Raw genomic sequence first — 25,160 nt, 5'->3', positions numbered from 1 at the left:
AAACATGGCTTCATTCTCGATAGGAGATGTGGAGCTGGAATGCGGAGGTAAAGGTGCTGAGGGAGTAAGCCGTCCTCTGCCCTCTTAGGATCCGAGACTGAGATTGTCATAAATTAGCTGACGAAAGTTAGTCATAGAAAAAGAATATACATTTATTTATTTACTTATTTAGCATTTTTGGTTTTTTTGAGATAGGGTTTCTTTGTGTAACAGTCCTGACTATCCTGGAACTTGCTCTGTGGACCATCCTGGCCTCAAACTCAGGGATCCTCCTGTCTTGGCCTTCTGAGTGCTGGGATTTAAAGGCACGTGCTATAATGCTTGGTGGGTACAAATTCATTGATCTTTATTTATGAACAGGAGTGCACAGAAAAGTGAACTCCAAGTGAATCTCAAAGGAGTGGTTGACTTGGGAGTTTGTGTGTCCAAAGCAAGGTTTAGGTGTCAAGGGACAATATGTTTTGTAAAAAGACTAAGAATTATGCAGGAGAGGCTTGTTGTAGTCAGTTAGTTTATGAGCATTCAGAGTGGGCACTTTGTCTCTGATGATAAAGGTTTTTCTCTTTGGGTATCATAAGAAGAGAGAAATTTAAGTATGTCCTTATTTTAATTTTTTTGAGAATTTACTTATTTTATGTGTGTGGTATTTGCCTGCATTTATGTTTATGCACCATGTGTGTGCAGTGCCCATAGAAGCCAGAAAAGAGCACCAAATACCGAGGCACTGGAGTTACACATGATCGTGAATCATCATGGAGGTGTTGAGAACAGAACCAGCGTCCTCAGTAAGAGCAGCCAGTCCTCCTACCTGCCGAGCTATCTCCCCATATGTCCTACTACAGTCAGGTGGCAAGGGACAATGGAGGGCAGGATGAGCAAGAACAAAGTGTAATGAAACATATGCATGACAATGTCACCTTGAAACCTCACTTTGTATACCAGGCTCAACAACTAATTAGAACACAGAAAAAGTGGGCCTGGAGAAACGACTCAGTGATTAAGAGCATGTGCTGTTCTTGCAGAGGAGCTAGGCTCAGTTCCTAGCACCACATTGTGGCTCATGACTCAGATCTGATACCCCCTTTGGCCTCTGCTGGTACTGCACTCATGTGCACCACCCCAGACATAAAAAACAATACCATTTTAAAAGAAAATATTTACTTCATTTATTGCCATTTGTTTTCTTGGTGGTAGCCATTCTGACTGGTATGAGATAGATTGTTGTAGAATATTATTTTAGGATGTGTTACTTTTGTTTATGCTGCACTTGTTTAACTCTCTAAAGTTGTGTTGCTGTGCCTGTCTAAAATATCTGATGGTCTAAGAAAGACCTGAATGGCCAATATCGAGGCAGGAGAGAGAAATAGGCAGGGCTGGCAGTCAGAGAGGATAAATAGAAAGAGAAATCTGGGAGGAAAAAAAGGAAGAAGTAGCCAGAGAAGGAGGAGGACTCCAGGGGCCAGCCCAGCTACACAGCAAGTCTTGGAGTAAGAGTAAGATTTACAGAAGTAAGACAGTGGGAAAAGCCCAGAGGCAAAAGGTAGGTAGATTGTATAATTTAAAGTTAAGAAAAGCTGGCAAGAAACAAGTCAAGCTAAGGCCGGGCATTTATAATTAAGTATAAGCCTCTGTGTGTGATTTTTTTTCTTTTTTCTTTTCTTTTCTTTTCTTTTTTTTCTGGAGCTGAGGACTGAACCCAGGGCCTTGTGCTTGCCAGGCAAGTGCTCTACCACTGAACTAAATCCCCAACCCCTGTGTGTGATTTTTTTTGGGGAGCTGGGTGGTGGCCTTCCAAAAAAGCAAAATCAAACAGCAACAATAGAACCTCAAAGGAATTTTAGTTTGCATTTTCTTGGCAGCTAAGGAATTTGAACTCCTTCTCAAGTATTTATTAACCATTATTGTTGTTCTTCTCTGACAGCTATCTGTTCAGCGAATGAGCTCACTTATTGACCTGATGGTGACTTGCTTATATACTGCTTGTTTTTACAGCTCTTTTATGCCCTAGATGTTAATCCACTGTTGGAAAAGATTTCTTTTCTATTTCATAGGCTGTCTCTGTACTCTGCTGATCATCCTCTTTGCTGCCCTGAAGCTTTTAAATTCCATACAGGACCATTTCTCAACTCTTGGAATTTTTGTCCTGTGCCATTGGAGTCCTTTTTAGAAAACCTTTGCCTATGCCAATATTTTGAAAGTACTCTCTCCCAGCTATTTCTAAGTTGCCTATCTTATGTTAAGACCTTTGATCTGTTTTGTGCAGAGTGAGAGAAATGGGTCCAGTTTTATTCTTCAACATGTATTTCCACTGCTTCAAATATAAAAGAGGCTTTCTTTTCTCCAACGTATAGTTTGACAACTTTGTGAAAAATTGGGTGGCTGTGGGTGTGTGGCTTTATTTCTGGGCACTCTCTTCTATTGCATTTACCAACATGTCTGCTCTGTGACACTATCAAGCTGTCTGTGTCCCTGGGACTAGGTAGTATAACTTGAGACCAGATATTGTGAAACTTCTGGCATTGCTCTTTCTGCTTAGGATGGCTTGGGATGTCCAGGGTTTTTATTACTTTGTTTGGCATTGGGATATTAATGGGGATTGTATTCAATATAGAGACACTTTCAATAATTCAGCCATTTTTATATTAGTTCTGCTAATTTCCATCTTCTAGTGTATTCTTCTCAAATTCTTTCATTAATGTCTTAAAATTTTCACTGTAGCATCTTTCACTTTTTGTGTTGATTTTATTTACTTCTATCCCCCCTCCTTCGGAGCTGTTATGAGTGGGATTCCCCACAATCCCTGGGATTTCTGTCCCCTTTATTTCTATCTCTATTGCTCTAAGAGTTAAAGCATTATTTTTGAGTAAGAGTAGAGAGAGTTGCCCACCCTAACTCACTTCATATTTTAGAAGAAACACTCAATTGTTCCTTATTTAGTATAATATTAGCTCTAGGTTTGTGGTATAGAGGCATGAAACTACTCATTTCTTCAGGGATTTTATCACGAAGAGATGTTGAACTCTGTCAAAGGCCTTTTCTTCACTGATTGAACTACACCTTTTGCTTTGCATATGTCGAACCATTCTTGCATCCCTGGAATGAAACCAAACTGATCATGATGCATCTTCTTATTGTGTACTTGAATTTGATTTGTCAGAATATTATTGCAGATGCTTATATCTGTTAATAAGGCTTATAGTTCACTTCTCCTCTGCTTCCTTCTCTAACATCATTCTCCAGTTTTGGTATCAGGGTAGTGCTGGCTCCACAGCATCAGTTTGGTAGTATCTGTTTCCATCCCATTTTGCAAAAACAGTTTGAGGAGCATTGGCGTTAGCGACCCTTAATGGTTTGGTAGAATTTGACAATGAATCTTCGGGGACCTAGGCTTTTCTTGGTTGTGAGATGCTTTGTCAATCTCCTTGGTTGTTACTGAACTGTTTGAATTTTCTGTGTCAGCCCTCTTGATTTAATTTTGGCAGGTCATGCATGTCTAGACATTTTTATCCATTTCTTCTCAAGAGTCCAACTTTAAAAATATAATTTTCCAGGTATCCTCATCGATTTTTGTATTTCACCAGAAGATGCTCTAACCTTAACTCTTTTGTCATAGTTTTACTAATTTGGGTGTTCTCTTTCCTTTGGTTAGTTTATCTAAGGGTTTGTCAATTTTGTGTATTACGTCAAGGAACCAACCCTTTGATTATGTCTGTGTGTTGTTCATTTCATCAGATTCTGCCTTGATTGTCATGGTTTCCCCCTGTGACTGACTTCAAGTCTGTACTGCTCTTGTTTTCTAGGACTTTGACCAGGGTATTTACCTGAATCTTCTGATTTTTATTTCTTTGTTTTGAAAAACATCTTAAATTTTTTATTGATTCTTTGTGGATTTCACATCATGCATCTCAATCCCAGTCATCTCCCATCCCCTCACTTCTACCCTCTGTCCTTGAGACCTCCCCACAAAACAGCATTTAAAAGTAAAATAAAAAAACAAAAAACCCCACCCACACCACAAAACAGACAGACAGACAGACAAACAAACAAACAAAACAAATAAAACCCTTGAAAGCATGAAAGCTGTAGTGTGGCCCAGTGAGTCACACAGTATACCCATAGATCTTGCAAATGTTCATTGCAATGAGTCATTGGTTTGGTTTGAGGCCACTGGCTTCTGCTACGCCCTTGGTACTAGGCCCTCACTGGGATTACTTTTGGATATCCTGCTTTGCCTTGTGTCATGGAGATCCTGAAGCTTTGGATCTACAGGTCCAATCCCTTTATGTGCTCCAGCAGTTCATAGTTGACATGGGTGCTGGGGTGGGCTACCTCGTAGTCCAGATTCTGGACCTGGATGGTAGCTAAGTTGGTCAGCCTGCCTGCCAGCTTTCCCTCATCATCACCACTGAGGCAAGCTCTCTAGCACTGCCTCGGCTAGCTCACAGCAGACAGCAAGAGTGGGACCAGTTCTCCAGCTCTCACAACACCAGGGCCAGCTCTACTGTTTTGTCCAGGTGGGGTGCAGGATCTGATCTCCAGATTGGTGTACTTGAGGGGCAGGACCAGCTTTTCCATTCTCATGCTCCCAAGGTTGACTCTCCCACCTGTTGAGTGGTAAGGGATGTGTGTGTGTGTGTGTGTGTGTGTGTGTGTGTGTGTGTGTGTGTGTGTGTGTGTGTGTATAGGGCATATTTCCCTTACCCTTGCCACCCCGCAGCACATGAGGGAGGGGGCAGGGGCAGCTTTCCTGCTCTCATTCCCACAGGCCTGGCTCATCTGCACCCCGCCTACAGGGTCAGCTGTAGTGTGCTACCGTGCATGCTTGCTCTCCTGCATGCAGCAACTGGCATGGGGCAGGGGCATTTCTCCCACTTTTGTGGCCCCCGGGCCAGTTCTCCCACCCTCCACAGGTCATCTCTCCCTCACCCACTCTAAAATATGGCAGATGAAGGGTGGGGCCGGATCTCCCGCGCCTCTGTCAATGGGGTCAGTTCTACTCTGCTGCCGGGCTAGGTGCAGGGTCCACTCTCCTGAGGGCTGCAGTGGTGAGGGGCAGGATCTGCCCTCCCACCCTTCTGGCCTTGAGACCAGCTGTTCCTGCGTACAGTAGGTGGCTAGGGGTGAAGGGCAAGGAGCAAGGGGGTAACCTGTCCTTCGCCCAGGCCTCTGTGTGATAGACCATGAGGCTAGCTCTCCCACTTTCGCCAGTTCAGGTCTCTCTACCTGGGCAGGAAGAATTTGAAATTTTCTATTATTTTTTTCATATATAGTTTGATCATGTTTTTTCATTTCCCCAACACCTCCCAGATTCTCCCCACCTCCCTACCCATTCAACTTTGTTTCCTCTATCTCTCAAAACAAAACAAAACAACTCCCCAACTCCCCCAAACCATTTCTTCTGATTTTTAAATGCAAGTTCAGATAGTTATAACTTTATCTCTTCCAGCTTTCTAAGCTGCATCCCAAAGGTTCTGGCAAATTGTGCTTTAATTTTCATTTGATCCTAGAAATTTAAATGTTTTCTCCTTGATTCTTTCAAGGACACACCGATACTGTTTCTGTTAGAAAGAATCCTTCCTACTTGCAGTGTTGGAACCGAATCACAGAACAATTATGGAATTCATTTCCACAAATACACATTTAAGAGTCATTGCTCCTCTGTATGGATGCTTACAATGAACAAATGGTCCTAAAATGTTAGTTGTTAAGTTAACCAAATGTTCAGCTTCCTTAGTCAAAGCATTTCCACTAGATCTTTTAAGTCTAGGATCTTGGCTTTTGAGGTGAGCACTGTGTTGTGTGTTGGCAGGTTCGTATCTCCAAATCTTAATATGCAGGAAGACAATGAAAACTTCTCAAGCAAAGGGTGGATTGAATGTCCTTTTGATAATGCTGTTTCTTGTGATTAGATTTTATAAAGTTGGTCAGTAGCCAACTTGAGGTTGCATTTTTTGGCAAGGAACTAGCTTCACGTGTCTTGGATTCTTGATTAAGAGCAGATCTGCATTCTTAGGAAACAACTGGAAAAAAATAAGCAGAAGACAGGCTCAAATTTTCTTACAGAAATTAGAAAATTGTTCTTCTTGCCTAAATTATGAGCCAACACAATTGTTGTTTTCCAATAAAAAGCACTTTTTTATTTTTAAAGGAAAACAATGTTTTACTTTCTAGATTTATTTAAAGGCTGTGGAGATAGGAAGGGCCAATAAGACAGCTCAGTGGTTAAAGACACTTGCAGCCAAGACTGACAAGTCTTGTTCAACACTCAGGAGTCAACACAGTAGTAGTAGAGAAGTAATTCCTTCATACTGTTCTCTGACCTCCACATGTGTACTGTGATATGTGCATGCACCTAGGAGTGTGCATGCACACACACACACACACACACACACACACACACACACACACACACACACGATAAATAAATAGAAAAAAAAGACTGCTGAGATGTTATCTTGATCTCTGGCTCAGATAAACTTAAAAACTTCCAATATCTTAGAGTCTTGTCAATATTTAGTTGACACTGAGAATGGCATTTGGCATGTTAGATACATCATCATCTTAGTTTCCTGACTGTGGTAACAGAATAGTGGACAAAATTGGACAAAAGCAACCTAAAGGAGCAAGGGTTTATTCTGGCCCAGAGTTGGAGGGCACATCCCATCATGGTGGGGAAAACATGGTGGGACCATCATAGTGGGGAAGGCATAGTATCCCCATCATGGTGGGGAAGGAATGGTGGCAAGAGCCCAGGCAGCTGCACACATTCCCCAGTCAGGAAGCAAGGAGAGGAATGCCGGAGCTCAGTTCGCTCCCCACCACTCAGGACATGGTGCCACTTTCATGGTGGGTGGGCCTTCCCATCTCAATGAACTCAATCTAGAGCCTCCTCATAGCCATGCCTGTCTCCTAGGTGATTATAGATCCTGTCAAGTTGACAGTTCACATTAACCATCACAGTCACGATGAGAGCCTCTAAAAGTAAAAAAAAAAAAAAAAACATTAAAAATAGGCATTCTTCCTTCATTTCTTCATTTATTATTTATTTAAAATTCCCTTCAAAACAGGGAGAGTCTTTCTGTAGCCCAGCTGGCCTCATGCTTTTTCTTTCTTTTTTTCTCAATGATTTTTAAAAAGTTATTTATATTCATTTTAGGTGTCTGTATTTGTGTGTCTGAATGCATATAAGTGCTCCTTGTGTGTGCAGGTTCCGTGGGACCAGGAAAGGGTGTCAGATCACTAAATCACTTGTGAGCCATCCCATGTAGGAGTCAGAAACTGAACTTGTAGCTTCTGCAAGTTGCTGGTAACTGCTGAGCCATGTCCAGCTCCCTGTCCTGAGACTCTGAACACCGCCCCCCCCCCCTCCGCTTTCTCAGGAAGGGACTGTGTGTGCTACTGTACTCACTTGAGAACTGTTTTCTAAGAAAAATCTTGATTTTTCTTTGCGTTTTTCTGTGCAAATAGGGCCCATTGATTAGATAGTACTGGTGGTTGCAAAATCACTTTATACATAATTAATGCCATAGATTTCTACATTTAATAATGGTTAAAATGGCAAATTTATGTTCATTTCCACTTCTATAGCTTCAGACTGTTTTCCGTGTACTGCTCTTCTCTAAGACACATTTCTTTTGTTGAAACATGGAATATTTAATGTAGATGCCCAGGCCACCCTGTGCCTTGAATCACTTTCCTCATCTGTGGAACCCACTGTGTTCCTGTGGTGGTCTGAATAGGAATGGTCCCCATAAGCTCATATATTTGAATGCTTGGGCATTAGGGAATGCTGCTACTTAATAGGGATTTGGAGGTGTGGCCTTGTTGGAGGAAGTGCGTCACTGGGGGTGGGCTTTTTTTCTCTCTCTTCCTGCTGCCTGATGATCCAGATGTAGAACTCTCAGCTACCTCTCCAGAACCATGCATTCCTGCATGCTGCCATGCTTCCCACCATGACGATAAGGGACTAAACTTCTGAATTATAGCCAGTCCCAGTTAAATGTTGCCATGGTTATGGTGTCTCTTCACAGCAATAGAACATCCACCAGGCATCTTCTTAATGAGCCTGCTGGTTTCTCTCTCCCGAAATCTGTTTGCTGTTACAGTATTAGGAAGGCTAAGGGAAGTGATCATTTTTTCCCCCTCAGTTTATGAAAATATAAATAATAGTATCTTCAGTTGAATTTAAGTCTTAAGTCTTGAGAAGCAGTAGATGAGGGCTTTGAAGGCCGTGTGCATTCTGTAATTACCAAGTTTTGTTAAAGCGGATGAAAGTTGAAAGTTTAGAGAATTCAAAGGGAGAAGTGAGTATTTCAGGTACTGTGGGCACATGCATGATTCAGACCTTGGAGTCACTGCATTTCTTCTCCAAATGACTAGCAGTTTATTATTGGTCCTCTCATCTGCTCTAGTGGGATCTTTTTAGTCCTCAATTTTAATCTTCTGAGCAGACACAGTCACACTGAAGGGGCACACACATAAGCCACCAGCTGCAGTGTATTTTTTGCCAAGATGTGATGTGTAAGAGACCTGCTGATGTGATTTCTACATTCTCTGCAGAAAGCACTCTGTGGTAAACCAGGTTTTCTTGGCCACAACGATATCCCCTACTAAGAGGGGACTGCTTGGAATTTAGATAGCTAATTGCTTTCATGTGTTTGCTCTAGGATGGGGCATGAACCTTGAACTAGGGAGCTGCACAGAGGTCATGGTTGGAATCTAGGTCCTTCCCTCATAGAGTGAAGACAGAACCTCCTCTGAGTCTCTGCTTCCTGGGCAAATACACTCTACAGCTTCCCAGGAAGGTGATGTCAAGAGGGAATTTTTGGCTCCAGCTTACTGTAGTTTGCCTTCTCAATTTATCTTGGTAATTCCTAAAACCTTGAAAGAATGTAAATAAATAAAACTGAGCCTTTACAACTAAAAGAAAAATCACTTCTAGATTGCCTATGTATTATGTACTTTATATTTTCTCAGGCAGGTATCTATACTACACACTGTTATATAAGAAAGAAAATGGAGGCTCAGAGAGAGACACTTGCTAATAATTTCAGAGATAATATATGGGCTAGTAGGGATTTGAACCCCATATTTCTGATTTCAAAATTATGTTCTTTTTATGAGATTTATAAAATACATTTTTACCTGGACTTATGTTTTTGTCTTACGTAAGGACTTGCTGTAGATGTTAGCACAGATGTCCCAAAGGTGTGCACCTAATTTTTACAAGAAAACAGGGACAGAAGCATAGATGTGAGGCAGACCTGTGAAGTCGGATTGTCTCCAGAAATCTAGGGCCTGATCTGCTGCAGACAGGCCAGTTCCTTCTGAAGTGCTGATGGCATAATCACATTGATCACATGGTTTTTAGGTTATCTGAATGCACTAACCCTGCCTCCTTGTTTAGCTGTAAGCAATATTTCTGGCTTCCTGTTCAGCTATATATAATAAACATGTTGAGTTCCTAGAGTGCTCTGGCTTCTCCATCAGAGAGCCCAGTCCACCTGACCTCAGCTTTTTTATCTCTCTATGTGTCTGTCTGTCTGTCCTCATTCCCTTGCTGACCCTGGTAAGATCACATAACTAGGGGACATGTAAGGATTTGTTCAATGGCTGTATGTTTTTATTTCAAAAACTACTTCATTAGGAAGTGGAATAAATGTCATTCAGGTATGTAGTATAAAATTAAAAGACTAATGAATCATCCTGCTTCATGTTAAACTATATTTTATTTAAATGGTGAATCACACTGTGGGTTCTTTTTAAGATGACATCATCCTTACAGCTGGATGGAGATATTTTTAGACTGGAGAATTTAGCTTTCACACTGTAGGTGTTGGAATATACAACACCCCACTTTTTTTTTTCAGAAAGATGAGTGTTACAGACAACCACTGGGGAAGATCATTTTAATTAAGCCTTTAATTCTCACCCAGAGTGAAAGTTTCTCACCTTTTGAACTTTTGCAGGGATCTGCTGTGAAAACTGGTTGTGTCTCTCTTTTACACAAAATTAAAAATGAAAGGTAGTGGACACTTGAGCTTTAATCAATGACAGACAGTGACTGAAATATAGCAACTCAAAGTCACTGACAGAATTCATGTGGTGTCTACATGGTTCTAGTGCTTTAAGGAGGAGTGATAGAGCAAAGGTAGTCCACCATTTTCATAGATCTCATCCTCAGTTTGTGTTCCTCTTCTCTCTGCTTTCTCCTCTTCTGTCTTCTCTTCATCCTCTGTCCCAGTCAGCTCTTCTGTTGCTGTGATACAACAGTGACCAGAGGTAACTTGGGGGAGGAAAAGGTCTATTTGGCTCACAGGTGACAGTCCATGACTGAAAGAAGTCAAGGCATCAATTCAAGTGCAGCAGGAACCTGGAGGTAGGAACTGAAGCAGAAGCCATTGAGGAATGCTACTTACTGGCTCGCTTCCCATGGCCTCCTCAGCCTGCTTTCTTATATAGCCTAGACTGGCATGACCAGGGGTGGCACCACCCACAATGAGCTGGGCCCTCCCACATCAATCATTAATAAAGAAAAATGCTGCACAAATGTGCCCACAGGGCAATCTTATGGGAAGCAATTCCTCAAATGAGGTTTCCTTTTCCAAGCTCTGCCTAGGTTTGTGTCAAGTTGACCAAAACCAACCATCACACTCTGTTGTGGAATAGTCTTTTTGTACACCATGAAGATGTGTTGCTTTCATTGGTTTAATAAAGACCTAAATGGCCAATAGCTAGGCAGGAAGAGGTTAGGTGAGATTTTCAGACAGGGAAAGAGTGTGGGGATGAAGAAGGGTGGAGTCACTAGAAGACAGGGGAGCAGCAAGGTGAACATGCCATGTTGAAAAAAAAGTACTGAACCACATGGTTGAACATAGATAAGAAATACGGGTGGGACAGGAAATTATGCCTACAACTCCCCTCCCCTTCTTTTTTCTTCTTTTCCCCTATTTTTCTCTTCCCCTTTCAGTGATTTTTTTTTTCTTTTTTCTTTTCTGGCACTGAGGACCAAACCCAGGGCCTTGTGCTTGCTAGACAAGTGCTCTACCACTGAGCTAAATCCCCAACCCCTCCTTTTCAGTGATTTTAAAAAGTCGTTTTTACTTATGGTAAAATTATTTTGTTTGGTTACATCTTTATCAGCTGAGTGTATGATGCTAGTCAAGAAGAAAACTATTTAGTGTAATGTATTGGTTTCATTTCCTATTTCTGTGTTAAAATACCCTCAGGGAAGAAAGGACTTATTTTAGCTCACAGTTCCATCTAGTTGGGGAGTCACAGTGATATGCACTTAAGAGAACTGGTCACGTTATATACACACAGTCAAAGCATTGCACAGTGGAGTCATATGTCCATGTTTTCACTCAATTTCTGTACTCTTGCATAGTTCAAGACTACAAGAGACCTCCTCTCAGGTACACAAAACTCTGTCCAGAGAATGATGCCACCCATAAGGGGTGGGTCTTCTAACACCAATTAACATAACCAGGACCATCCCATAAAGACATGCTCAGAGACCAAATGGATCTAGATAACCCCTTATTGAAACTCCCTTCCTAGGTAATAGACTGTGCCACATTGACAGTTAAAACTAACCCCCACAGGTTTAAGAAATACACACTTTCTTCTGGGAAATAGCCATGTATTGAGATCACCATAGAATTCTCAGATTCACAGGGATGAAATGAATATAGAGTGCTTGAGTCCACAGAAAAGAGTGGATATTTTTAGGGTGAAAATAGGGTTTGAACAATAGCATACTGGAAACTGCGATCCCTCACGGGAGCAGTGGAATCTGTAAGAGGAGGGACCTTGTTGGAGGCAGTTAGGTCATGGGAGCAAAATCCTTGACGTGGGTTAATTACCAATTCTGGAAGTGGGATAGGTTTCTTGATAGCTGGGTGCTATAGAGTGAGGTGCACTGCCTGCATGTCCCCTCATGGTTACTGCTTACATCATCTATGTTCCTGCCATATTGAAAGGGAAAGCAAGTGCCCTTGAATGCAGGAAAGACTTCCTCTCAGGTATGCAAAACTCAGGAATTAGTGGTTCCTGGTCCTCATTTCATGAATTCAAAGAAAGACTTTAATCAAATGAAGGGTGAGTTTTAAAGATGACCTTTACTATCATAGAGAGAAAGCCTAAAGAACGAGTAAAAAGCCATGGCAGAAAGCAGAGCTCTGAAGCCTCGTTCTGGAGGAGGCTCCACAGAGGGAAAACCCCACTGATCTCCGTGTCTTGGGACTTTTAGAGGAATCGGGTCGGAAGCTGGCCAGGACTGAGGTGGTTTCTATGAGATTGCTTGATTCTCTGAACCTCTTACAAGTTGAGCTGAGGGAGGGCCTACATGCTCCATGCATGTATCCCTGATCTCAACCAGGGAGATAGATGATCACATGTGGTGTATGTGCTACTCACTCAAATGGGAGGGTGGTCATGTTTGGCTGTTCCCCCTTTTCCCCCCCAGCTTTTGCCTTGCTAGCTGTTGACCTTGACCTTATTTGCTACTATCTGACACTGAAGGTGTTGCTGGCCTCTGATCTTGGTGGGTCTGCTAGACATTAATTAGACTAAATTCTCTTTGTTCTCATGTTGACATATCCAGCTTATAGTTTCACTATGGAGCTAACTCCTATCACAGCTACTAGGGGATAGCAATCTTTTTCTATTGCCTCACATCTAGCTCTTTGTCTGTGGGGTAGTCTGGGGTGGTCACCTTTCTAGAATAGATGGGAGCTTCTTGTTAGAAGTGGTCCTTAAAATGAACTGTGTTACAGTTAGTTGCAGCAGAAGCAAGAATATCTTCAAAGGAAGTAGTCCCTTGTGTATATTCCTCAAGGGAAGGGGGTCTGGGAGCTGGCAGGTCGGCTAGTGTTGGCACAGAGCCCTGTCCTTGCTTTTACCTAGTGAGCCTGGCTATTTCATACTCATCCGCAGGCTCTGTGTTTCTCATCTCTGGTGCTCCTGACCTCACTATTTTAACTAACATTTCCTTTTAAGCATCCATGTCATATCATATTACTTTATCAATATGATGCCATGTCATGATGCAATAGGATGTTTAGTAAGGTGTTTGCCTGAGCTTGGACTTAACTAGCCTCTTAAAATAGGAGTCCAAATCAACCCATTTTCCTCATAAAGGACCCAGTCTCAGGGATTTTGTTATGGTCACATAAAATGGACTAAGACAGGTAACTTATTAAGAATGATGAAAATATAAGCTCTGAATACCAATCTACCATTGTGAATGATTCACAGCAATGGCTTTATTCACATGTATATTAAGATCACACCACAATGTTTATGACCTAAGATGTTCAAGGTGGGATGGAGAGATGGCTCAGTTACTGAAGGGCTTTCTCTGCAAGCATGAGGACCTGAGTTCAACCTCCAGAACCCATGTAAAAGAAATGCTTTTCCCACTGATTTCCTTTGCATCTTTATAAAACAGTTTCAAAATACATGTGTGTCTATATAATCTAGCTGTCCATTCTGCCCCATTCCTGTTTATGTGTCTTGAATCCATTGTCTTTTTTTCTTTCTTTCTTTTTTTTGGGGGGGGGGAGGAAAAGGTTTATTTGGCTTACACTTCTATATTGTTCACTACTAAAGGAAATCAGGATAGGAACTCAAACAAGGCAGGACCTGGAGGCAGGAGCTGGTGCAGAGGCCATGGAGGGGTGCTGCTTACTGGCTTGCTTCTCATAGCTTGCTCATCCTGCTCTATTTATTTATTTATTTGTTTGTTTTTCGAGACAGAATTTCCCTGTGTAGCTTTGTCCCTGTCCTGGATCTCACTCTGTAGACCAGGCTGGCCTCGAGCTCACAAAGGTCTGCTTGCTTCTGCCTCCCGAGTACAGGGATTAAAGGCATGCGCCACTACCGCCTAGCTCCTGCTCTCTCTCTCTCTTTTTTCTTCTCCTTTTTTCTTTATTATTATTATTATTATTATTATTATTATTATGATGATGATGATGATGTGTTTTAATTTTACACATCAGCCATGGGTTCCCCTGTCCTCCCCCTCCCGCCCCAAACCCCTCCCCTCCATTCCCATGTCCTCCAGGACCAAGACACCCCTGGGGATTCATTTAAACCTGGTGGATTCAGAACATGCAGGTCCTGTCTCCTCCTTCCAGGCTGAGGATGTGTCCCTGTGTAAGCCCAAGGTTCCAAACAGCCAGCTCATGCACTAAGGACAGGTCCTGGTCCCAGTTTTTTCTCTATTTCCAACATTCCTTCTGCTAGTGTCTTCTTCATTTTTTCTATTTCCCTCTTCAGGTCTTGGACTGTTTCCCTTGCTTTTTCATGATTTTCTTTCAAGGACTTATTGTTTTCTTCTGTTTTAATTGTCCTTTCCTCTAGTTTTTATAGCATTCTTCCCATTTTTTGTTTGTCTGTTCCTCCACTTTATTTTTGATTTCTTCTATATAAGGCTCTAGCCTCTTCATGATGTTACTTATAAGGTTGTTTTTCTTCTTCTTCTTCTTCTTCTTCTTCTTCTTCTTCTTCTTCTTCTTCTTCTTCTTCTTCTTCTTCTTCTTCTTCTTCTTCTTCTTCTTCTTCCATTCTGTGATGTTCAGGTCTAGCTGTTGGAGAAGGGCTAGGTTCTGGTGATGCTGTATTGCTCTTTATTTTGTTGTATGTACTTCTGCCTTGAAGTCTGCCCATCTCCTCTTGGGTTCATTCTTGGTCTTATCAGTGTACTTGGTCCAGAGAGAGCTGACAGATTTAGGGAGCCTCTCTCTGGTCCAGATGGAAGCTCTGGGTGAGATGGGAGTGCTGGTCCAGATGAGAGTGCTGGCCAGATAGTAGCTGGAGGGCTGGACTCTGAGTCTTGGGAAGTCCCTGGGGTCTCCTTATTTTGTTCAGATGGGAGTTCCTCTTGTCCAGATGGGAGCTCCTCTTGTCCAGATGGGAGTTCCTCTGGTCTCTGGTCCAGATGGGAGTTCCAGGGCAGGATGGAAGCTGCAGGCTGGTCTCTGATTCTCAGGAAGTGGCTGGGGTCTCCAGCAGATGGGTGTGGGGGCAGGGTGTGGAGACTGCAGTGTCTGACTGCAGTGTCTGCCTGCAGTCTTGGAAAAGGGGAGCCTTCCGCAGGGCCTGCCAATTGGCAGGAAACTGGGGCCAAGTTGGTCAGGTCCTCCTGGAGTGGCCTGTGTCCAGCGGTGGGACCCAGGGGCAGTTGCCTCTCTGACTATAACCCCAGGCACTCACCTCTGGTCCAGATGGGAGTTCCGGGCCGGACAGGAGCTAGGGGTTGGTCTCTGAGTCTCAGGAAGTGGCTGGGGTCTGGGGCAAATGTGTGTGGGCAGGGCGTGGGGACTTCAGTGTCTGCCTGCAGTCTTGGAAAAGGGGAGCCTACTAGCAGGGCCCACCAATTGGCTGGAAACTGGGGCCAAGTTAGGCAGGTCCTTCATGGATATCCTGTGTCCAGTGGTGGGACCCAGGGGCAGTTGCCTCTCTGGCTATAACCCCAGGCACTCACCTCTGGTTCAGATTGGAGTTCCGGGGTAGACAGGAGCTGGGGGTTCATCTCTCCTTTCTTTTTTAAATAAAGTTTTTCTTACTCTAATCAAGTTTGTTATAAATCAGGCTGGTGAAAACTTCTCTTTGAAGGAGACCTGGAATAATGGGGCTTCCTCCCGGACCCCGGATTAGACTCAAACCACACTCAAACAGATCCATGGAGAGATCCTTTATTAAGTGGGGAAGAAAAGGTCAAGTGGATCCTTTCTGACTCAGGAAGACCTTGCAGGTGACATTTTTAAGAGGAAAGGGTAAGATCTGTTATAGAATGGGCTAGGATGTGGTGGTAAAGGAGATGGAGTGTGAAGGAGAAGGGGAAGGGAGAAGGGACATTTGTCCCAGAGGGACAAAGGACTACCTCTCGATAGAGGGTAGACAGATATGGCCCATAGACAAATGGCGGTTTATAAAGGTAAAGGGGGAGACCTCGTGTTAGGATGAGGTGTTTAATTTTAATTGAGTACCTTAATTATGTGACTCAAAGAAATTTTTTGATAGCTGAACTTTGGTAGTAAGCCTCAGGAGGAGGAAGTGGCTAAATAAGGAAACAGACCTTGGAGGCTAGCTTTAGAATGTAATCTCACGGTTTTTAACAAGGCAGAGGGAATGGGGAGGAGAACAAGGCCTACCAGAGTCATGCTTGAGCGGGCTAGTGTCCCTTCACTCTTGGATGTGACTTATGGAGGCAGGAGGCAGGTCCTTCATAGTTATTAGCAAGAGAGTATTTGCAGGCCAAAGGTGTAACCCAGTTGGAGAGTGCTTGCCTAGCATTGTCAAGGTCCCAGGCTCCATCATCGACAGGGCATGAACAGGGTGTAAGGGAGCAGGGAGCAGGACTTTGAGCTCACTCCTGGCTATGCAGCGAGCCTGAGGCCTATCCTGGGTTACATGAGACCCCCGTCCTAAAGAGAGGGAGCTTGTAGGCCCTTGCCCTTGCTTAGGGAGCTGCAGGGGTGGGGTTGTACACAGTTCCCCTCATCTTCAGTGCTGTGTAGGCAGTGGGCTCGGAATCTCAGTGGTGGGAGAGGTAAGTGACAGGCCAGCACAGGCCAGGTGCCTTCTTGTCCTAGTAGCTGTGGGCTGTGTGGTGATGTATAGTTCTCTGACTGTGTGAAGAAGTCTGTCAGAGGCCTGCTGGTCCTTCACTCTCTGAGACTGGGGCAGAGACAGTATGTTGACTGTTGGTACCAGGGAGTGTTGAGATCTTCAACTTCGAGGTTTGTTTTTGTTTTTTTTTTTTTTTTAATGTAGATGTACAAGGTTCTTTGCATTTAAATAAATTTTAGAATCAGCTTGTCAACAGCTGTAGAAAATCTGGTGAGATTTTTTTAAAAATTTAGCTTAATTCACCCACTTTTTAAGTTAGGAAGAGTTAAATCTTAATCACATTATTTTTGGTGAGCATCAGTGCAGTGCGTTTCTCCATTTGTTTCAGACCTTTACTTTCTTTCAACGATTGTCTTTCAGTTTCTAGGATATATTTCTTTCTTAGCTTCGGTCAGATGGGGTCTTGTTTCATACAGTTAGGCATTTATGTTTCCCTCATATTTTAAAATTAAAAAATCCCCTCCCCCCACGTGTGTGTTGTGTGTGTGTGTGCGTGTGTTGTGTGCATGTGCATGCTGCAGTGTGCTTATGTAGGAACAGTTTTCAGAAGTCAGCTTTGCCCTCCACCTTGGGGCAGTCTCTGTTGTTTCTGCTGTGAGCAGTGCACTCCAGTTTAGCTGGCCAGTGGAGGAGTGCTGGACTGTGGACAAGCATTGCTGTATCTGGCTCTTTATGTGGAATGGCAGGGGAGGGAGGTACTAAGTTCAGGTTAGGATTGTGTAGCAAGTGCGATGACCTGCTGAGCTCTCTCTGCAGCCATTCTGAGAATAATTTTATGTCTCATAGCTCTTTTTCTTCTCACCACTAAACAGCATCCACTGTCTGAGTGTACCACACTCACTCTGAAGCACATCTTGTTGCCTCCAGACTTTGGCAGATCTGAACAAAGAGTCTATAAATGTCTGCAGACAGGTTTTCGTATGAACATATGTTTTCAATTCATTTGGTGTAAATATCAAGAAGTGAGATTGCTGAATCCTCTGGTGAGATTAAACTGCTAAGCCATCCTCCTGAGTGGCCTCACTAGTCTGCATTTCTGTCAGTGATGAGTGACAGCTACCAGTGCACATCCTTGCCAGTGGTTAGGGCCCCCAAGCTCCGGATTTCAGCTGTTCCACTAGGTGTGGGGTGGTAACTTACAGTGGTACTAATTGGCAATTTCCTAATAATGCATGAATTGTGAGCACTTAATGAGAATTTGCCATCAAGTCTCTCTCTCTCTCTCTCTCTCTCTCTCTCTCTCTCTCTCTCTCTCTGCATGTGCACATACATATGGAGGGCAAAAGACACACTTGGCATTATCTCTTAGGAACCAGTCACCAGCCACCTTGCTTGCTGATACCGTCTTTCACTGGCTTGGAGCTCACCAAGTGGTTTAGACTAGCGTGAGTGAGTGAAGCCCCAGGAAGCTGCCCGCTGCTCTCTTCAGTGTTGGAATTACAAGTGTGTACGACCACACTGGGCTTTTGTATGTGGGTTCTGGGGATCAAACTCAGACCCTTGTGTTCTCAAGGCAACTGTTACCAACTGAGCTATCTCCCATAGCCCAAGACTTAAAAAAATTTGATCCATCCAGTGTCTGGACCCTTGGCCCTATATGACTGTTCTGTCTTTTTTCTTTGGTTTGTTCAGGTGGTAGTCTAGTGTCTACTCATCTGTCTTGGCTGGAAGCTGAAAGTCTTCTTATAATATTTTCCCTTATCTTCAGTAAAAACAATTTTTCCACCTCTGTCTTTTTTTTTTAATTGTAACTAATTTATCATCAGACTGAAAGCCAGAAGAGTGATTTTCCTCTCCATATGCTCAGACACAACAGGTACCTCTGAGTCCCATTCTCCCCCCCCCCCCATCCTTTCTGAAACATTCCTTCCTCTGTGTCAGGGTAGCTGCTGTCTGTCTTCCACAGATGTCCTATGTTTCTGCTTACTAGTGAGCTATAGATTGCTATTAGAGTTTGAAGACAAGGACATTTTCAGCTAGAGACCAAGGCTGCTGTTGGACCTGTTGACTTTCTAATGGCCAGTTTTAAATTTCCCCTGGAGGCTTTCATACTTTTCTCTATCCCTTTATGGATCCCCTGCACTCAGGTGCACTCAGCACCTTTTTCTTGTGATGTTGGGTCAAAACCCATGGCCTCATGCATGCTGGGTGAGTGTCTAGCCCTGAGTTACATCTTTAGCCTCAGTAGATGGCTTTTTTCTCAGCATTTAAAAATCTGAACAGTCATATTTTATTTCTGTCATCTTATTATTTTTAACTCTTCAGGAGTCTTTTTCTTAATGTTTCCTTTTTACTGCATTCTGTTCCTATTTCTTGAATTTAAATCTAACAAGTTCAGTATCTGAAGCTTTATTTTTTTCTCCACAGTGACTGTCTTCTGAACTCCATTTTTTAAAAATAAATAATTTTTTTCTTTATTATTATGTGTTTTAAATTTTATACACCAGCCATGGGTTCCCCTATCCTCCCCCCTCCCGCCCCTACCCCCACCTTCCCTCCAGCCCCTCCCCTCCATTCCCATGTCCTCCTTGATCCTGAACTCCATTTTTAGCTAATTATTTTTACTTTTGTGACAGTCTCCATGCTAGAGGGTTTTCTTTGTATATCTGATCAATTTTTTTTCTGTTCATGGTGAAGAGTTAAAGCTTAAAGTGTTGATTAAAAACTATGTGTGTATGTATTTGTGGGCATGTGTGTATGGTTCATGTGTGTATATTTTTGTGGGTATGTGCATGCATGTGTGTGTGTAAGTGTGTACATGCATGTTTTTGCCTATATGGACATGTATGTGCAAATGTGTATTTGTATGTGAGTGAATGCATGTATTTGTACTTGTGTATATGTGTATGTGTGTGTGTGTGTGTGTACACATGTGTATGTATGTATATGTACATATGTTGTGTGTGTGACAAGGGTCCGTTGATTGATGGGTTTTGTACCTCTGAGCATCTGAGCCTTCTCTTTGCACTCAGCCAGTTTTCTTGGACAGAAATTGGTCCTTTCCTGTCTAGGGCTGTGTGGCTCACTGCCAGCACCCTGGGGGGCAAGTCAGGAAGTGTCTAAGTTGTCTCCTTCCTCAGCATCTGAAATTTCACCCGGCACTGGGGCTCTGGGCCCAGCACAGTGACTTCCATTGGTTCTCAGGCTGTCACCCTTTGCTGTGGGGATGGAGGCATCTGGAGGCCTGACTACTTCTTGTATGGACTGGGTGCCAACCCTGTCACTTTGCGTCTCGACAGCACCCCAGCTTCAGGGCTGTGTGGTAGCCCCAACTCTGGAGCCTTGTCTTTCTCTCAAGGACTGTGCCTTGCCCTTCTTGGGCTGGGTAGTTAGTTTTCCTGTCTTGTAAGTTAGTTGTTAGTCCACATGATTTACTCCAAGATTTTGTTGGCAACTCTGATTTCTCTTTCTTTCCTCTAGTCTCCTTGTTGTGTGGGTTCATAACTTAAAAAGACAACCCTTTCCATGTAATTCTAACATAACCTCAGTGGGGAGCAGACATGAATTAGTAATTTATACTTTTATGTCTAACTTTTATTTTTACTGTAAAATGTCATGTGTATAAAAAAGGTTATAAAATCACAATGAGGTGATTTTCACACAGAAACTATGTGGCTAACACACAGGATATCACCTGTGGTCAGTCTGAATGCAGTTTTAATAGGTCAGAGTCACCAGTCATGTGCTGGTGTTTTGTTAAGGGCAGAAATCAAAGCATCTCTCTGTGGTGTCATTGGACCAGAGCAAGCCTAGATTTGAATTCTCCACTCTCTCTTCTTCCATCTTCCATCACCTCCTGTCTGTCTGCTGTGCGAGTCTGAGTCTGTGTGGTAATACTGTATTCCCCAAAATATTGTGTACCCTAATAAACTTTTCTGGGGTCAGAGAACAGAACAGCCACTAGATAGACATAGAGGCCAGAAAATGGTGGCACAAACACACACTTTTAATCCTAGCATTCTGGAGGCAGAGATCCATCTGGATCTCTGTGAGTTCAAAACCACACTGGAAACAGCCAGGCATGGTGACACATGCCTTTAATCCAGGAAGTGATGGCAGGAAGCAGAAAGGTATATAAGGCATGAAAACCAGGGTCTAGAGCCTTTTAGCTTTTAGGCTTTGAGCAGCACAGTTCAGCTGAGATTCATTCCGAATGAGGACTCAGAGGCTTCCAGTTTGAGGAAACAGGATCAGCTGAGGAATTGGTGAGGTGAGGTTAGCTGTGGCCTGTTCTGTTTCTCTGATCATTTTGCTTTCACCCCAATACCTGGCTCTGGGTTTGTTTTCATTAATAAGACCCTTTAAGATTCGTGCTACAAGTCTGTGCCTGCCTGAATGCTGTCTTGTGAATCTGTCACTGTGCCTGTCCTGACAAAGGACTTTTTCTTTTATTGAACAGCACAGAAGGCATCACATGGGGAAGAAATGAGGGATACTTTACAGAATCTTGAACATAGTTTTACAAGGGATTAACTCATTGACTCCAACTGACCTAGATAACAAATGGTATTGCAAACACCATTATTTATCAAGCAATATCTGTATGTTGCATCCATCACTTAAGGTGGATATTCATTTTATAAGATTGTTCTCAGCAAATGATTATCACAACACATGTAAAAACACACATGCATCACTTGGGTCAGGGGCATGGAACAGTCCATAACTAAGGCTGCAGCTATGTATTAGCTTAGGTTATAAAAGCTGATGATGTGGTAAACTGAAGGCATGTAAGGTTGGCTGTATCAGTGTGATTTTAAAGCAGTGGTTCTCAACCTGTGGGTGGTGACCCCTTTACAAACCTCTATCTCCAAAAATCTTTACATTATGGTTCATGATAGTAACAAAATTATAGTTATAAAGTAGAAACAAAAATAATTTTAGGATTGGGGGGGTCACCACAACATGAGGAACTGTATTAAAGGGTCACAGTATTAGGAAGGTTGAGAACCACTGTTAAAAGTAGTTTAAATAGGCTGAGTACACAGTAGGACAGCAGTCTTCAGTGACTTCAATGTATGTTATTAACTGTGCGGTCCAACAAAAGTTCAAGTCTCTTGGGATGTAAGAGATAGTTTCATAATAATGCATCACCACACTGACAAAATTCCCAGACTCCCACTGTGCCCCTCCCCCACCAACCCTTCCTGCTGTGGAGTGCATTGTCCTATCACAGTGAGTATAACTTTATCTCAAATATCTTTTCTGAATGCTGATGACTAATCCAAGTACTGATGTGGGACACTGTGTCACAGAAGGTCCTCGTGAAATGCTGGCATTAGACTGAAGATTCTTTAGCATAAAACATGTTGAGAATACAACATAAATATAACACAATCGTTGCCTACCAGGAACCCAGAATCCTTCTTGTACAAAGGCCATAGTTCTCTGTGAACCAGAAAAACTATAATTTTATCCTTCTGCTATAACTGAGAGGAGATATTAAGAAACTCCTCTTGTGGGCTCTTTAAATGCCGAGATAGTACACTGACAAATGAAAGATAATAAGTGTGTTACTCGCTCTCCCCTGACATGCCCTATTGATTTGCTCATCTACCCTTCTTATAAATAGCCACAGCTGAGCTCACTAAGTGAGAGGCCTGCTGTTTTTTCGTGTCAAGTGAGTTGAATATTTTTGGGGTGCATAAATCTTAGTTTGGCACATAAGCAGCGAGCACTAATGATGTGGTGTGGAGAAAGTGTATTGCTTATACAGTTTTGTCTACAATCAGCTTCTCCCGATTTTCCTCCTTTAACAATTAAGCTGAAATGTACGCCCTTTTAGGAATCTACTGCTGGCATCTCAAAGGAGAAGTGAGAAAAATAATTAAGCACACTCAGTCTCCATCTCAATGTGCAACATTGGAAGATTTCTGGGGCGTTCATGGAGGATCTTCTATACAGGAGAGAGTGCTGGGTGAAAACCCCTGAGCTCCCAGGCTCCATGGCTAGCTCAGTCAGTTCTATCATCAACAGGTTTCTGTTGCCTGCCTCTGGTCAACACATAGTAGAGTAGCCATTGAAACGGACCATCCAAAATCCAATCTCAGCAAAAATAATCTGTATACTTCTTTTGATTAGGGGTTTTCTGATCTGTCTGACCTCTTTGATATTTAGTCGTATGTGTGAGTGTATGCATGCGTGTGTATGTGTGTGTGCGTATTTCTTAGTGTGTTTTGGTGCCCATGTGTGTCAAGTGCATGTGTACTTGTGTGTGCACATTTGTGGAGGTCAGAGGACAACCTTGAATGTTGTTCCTTAGGCATTGTCCACCTTAAAATTGTAATTTTTATTGTGTGGGACGGTTGCATACCTTTATATAACACATTGTGTTCATTTTTACTCCCATTTCCCTCTCTTACTACACGCCCACTTCATCTGGAGTCTTCTCAGTGAGTCCCCTATTTTCACTTCATGTCCGCATTTGTGTGTGGCCCAGGCAAATAACGGTTGTTTACGGAGGGGGACAATTTCTTCAGTAGTGTATCTGTAGAAGAGTTGCCTTTGGTCCACCAAACCACCTCCCACTCTTGTTAGGTGCCACCCCACCTTTTTTTTCCCCCACAGCCTCTCATTAGCCTTGAACTCACTAAGTAGGCTAGGCTGGCTGGCCAGTGACCACCAGGGACCTGCCAGCTCTCACCTTCTCAGGGCTGGAGTTACAAGAATGCATCACCGTGCCCAGCTTTTTACACAGGTTCTAAGGGATGAAGCTCAGACCCCCTGATTGCAAGCCAGGCATTTTACTGTCAGAAGCATGTCCACAGCCCCGATTCACCATCATTTTTGGCAAGGCTCTCAGTTTCTGCTCGTGTAGCAGTGTGGGCAGTTGAAACCCCATTGGCATTATATATTGGTTTTCTAAGCCTCAGAGAAGTGAGTTTGAAGCAGTAGCGTTCTCTTAAGGAAGGAGTTTGAGGGTCTATGAGAGAGAAGGGCAGGCTGGAGAGTGGAGACCACTGGAGTCTTTGGTATCAGGTCTCAGCACTAGCTAGGTGGTTAAGAGAGTTGGAAAAGAAATTCAGAGAGAGGTAGAGACCTCCTGTAAAGAAGCTGTTTTTCTTTCCTTACCTTTTCCTCCTAAATAAACACGTGTGCTGTCCCTTGTCCCTTGTCTTCGCCAGAGGCTGGAGAGGTTTTGCTCAAACAGCTGGAGGCAACCCCAACCATCCATCAGCGTGGCAGCTCCATGTTCCCTAGATACCCACTCTGCAGGACTAAGGTCAGCTCCAGCTCCCCTGGGTTCATTCATGGCCCCAAATCTTCTGAGGAGACTGGGCTGAGGAAAGCTCATCTGGACTGGTCATCAGCAGCCATAAGTTGTAGCTCCAATCTATCACCTGCTTGCAAAGTGACTTCCTGAATGTTCCAAAACATGACCCTCATGTTTACTCAAGCAAGGATATGCCACTGGTTTACCTCTGAACACACTATTATGAGAAAGGTAAAGACAAGAAACTAATTTCTGATCAGTGCTCCAATGCTGCCAGCCATCTGTCTCCTCAACTGTTTTGATGAAATTTGTCCTCTTTGGATAAAATATGTGTTCCAAAGAGGCTGCTTATTAATCATTTCTACTGTTTACATACCGCACTTTCTGTCTTTACACCCAGAGGAATGCTGCAAAGTTTCAAATTAAGATGGTAAGAACCAGGATATTGGGAAGTCTGCTGTGAGACTGCCTCTCTTAGAAATCTGTGCATAAATAAGAAAAGACCCAAACAAAGAAAGTCACAGGGTTCTACTACAGGCAGCTAATGACTGAAGAGAGAGGGACAATTAGCCTCTCCCAAGGATGGTCAGCTCTGAAACCATAGATGTACTAACGACAAAAATGGATCTAGTGCGTTGGGTTGTATTTATATATTGGTGCGTGCGTGTATCTATGTATGTATATATATGCTTTATATGTATATATAAAATAACACTAAAAAGCAAAAGAGGATGAAATTGAGAGTGAAGGAGCACATAGGAAAGGGCTGGACTTAGGAAAGGGAAGAGGGAAATGATGTAATTATATTTGAATTAAAAGTGTAAAAAAAATAAGGAAACAAAACAAACAAACAAGCAAAAATCAAATTAAGAGACGTATGATTTGGGAATGTGAGTGGAATCCCGAATTCATTGCTGATTTTGTACCTATCTAAAGGCTGAAAATTCTCTTGGGAGGTTCAGCAATTTCTGGATAGTGTTGCACAAATTCTAATTGGTTTTAATAGAAACCCAGAGCCAGATATCAGGGTGAAAGTTGAATGATTAGAGAAGCAGAACAAGCCACAGCCACCACCTCTTACCTCACCAACTCCTCAGCCTGAAAGAGTGTGAGTTCCTGTCTCCTTCCCCATTACATTCCTTTCTCTGCCCAGCCTTATCACTTCCTGTTTCAACCTTCCTAGTGCTAGAATTAAAGGTGTGTGATCCTAAGTGCTGGAATTAAAGGTGTGTGCCACCATTGCCTGGCTCTGTTTCTCTTTTAGACTGGATTAATCTCATGTAGCCCAGTGTGGACTTGAACTCACAGAAAT

This window comes from Onychomys torridus, chromosome 6, assembly GCF_903995425.1.
Source record: "Onychomys torridus chromosome 6, mOncTor1.1, whole genome shotgun sequence".
Taxonomy (NCBI): domain Eukaryota; kingdom Metazoa; phylum Chordata; class Mammalia; order Rodentia; family Cricetidae; genus Onychomys; species Onychomys torridus.
Note: the sequence above shows the minus strand (reverse complement) of the source record.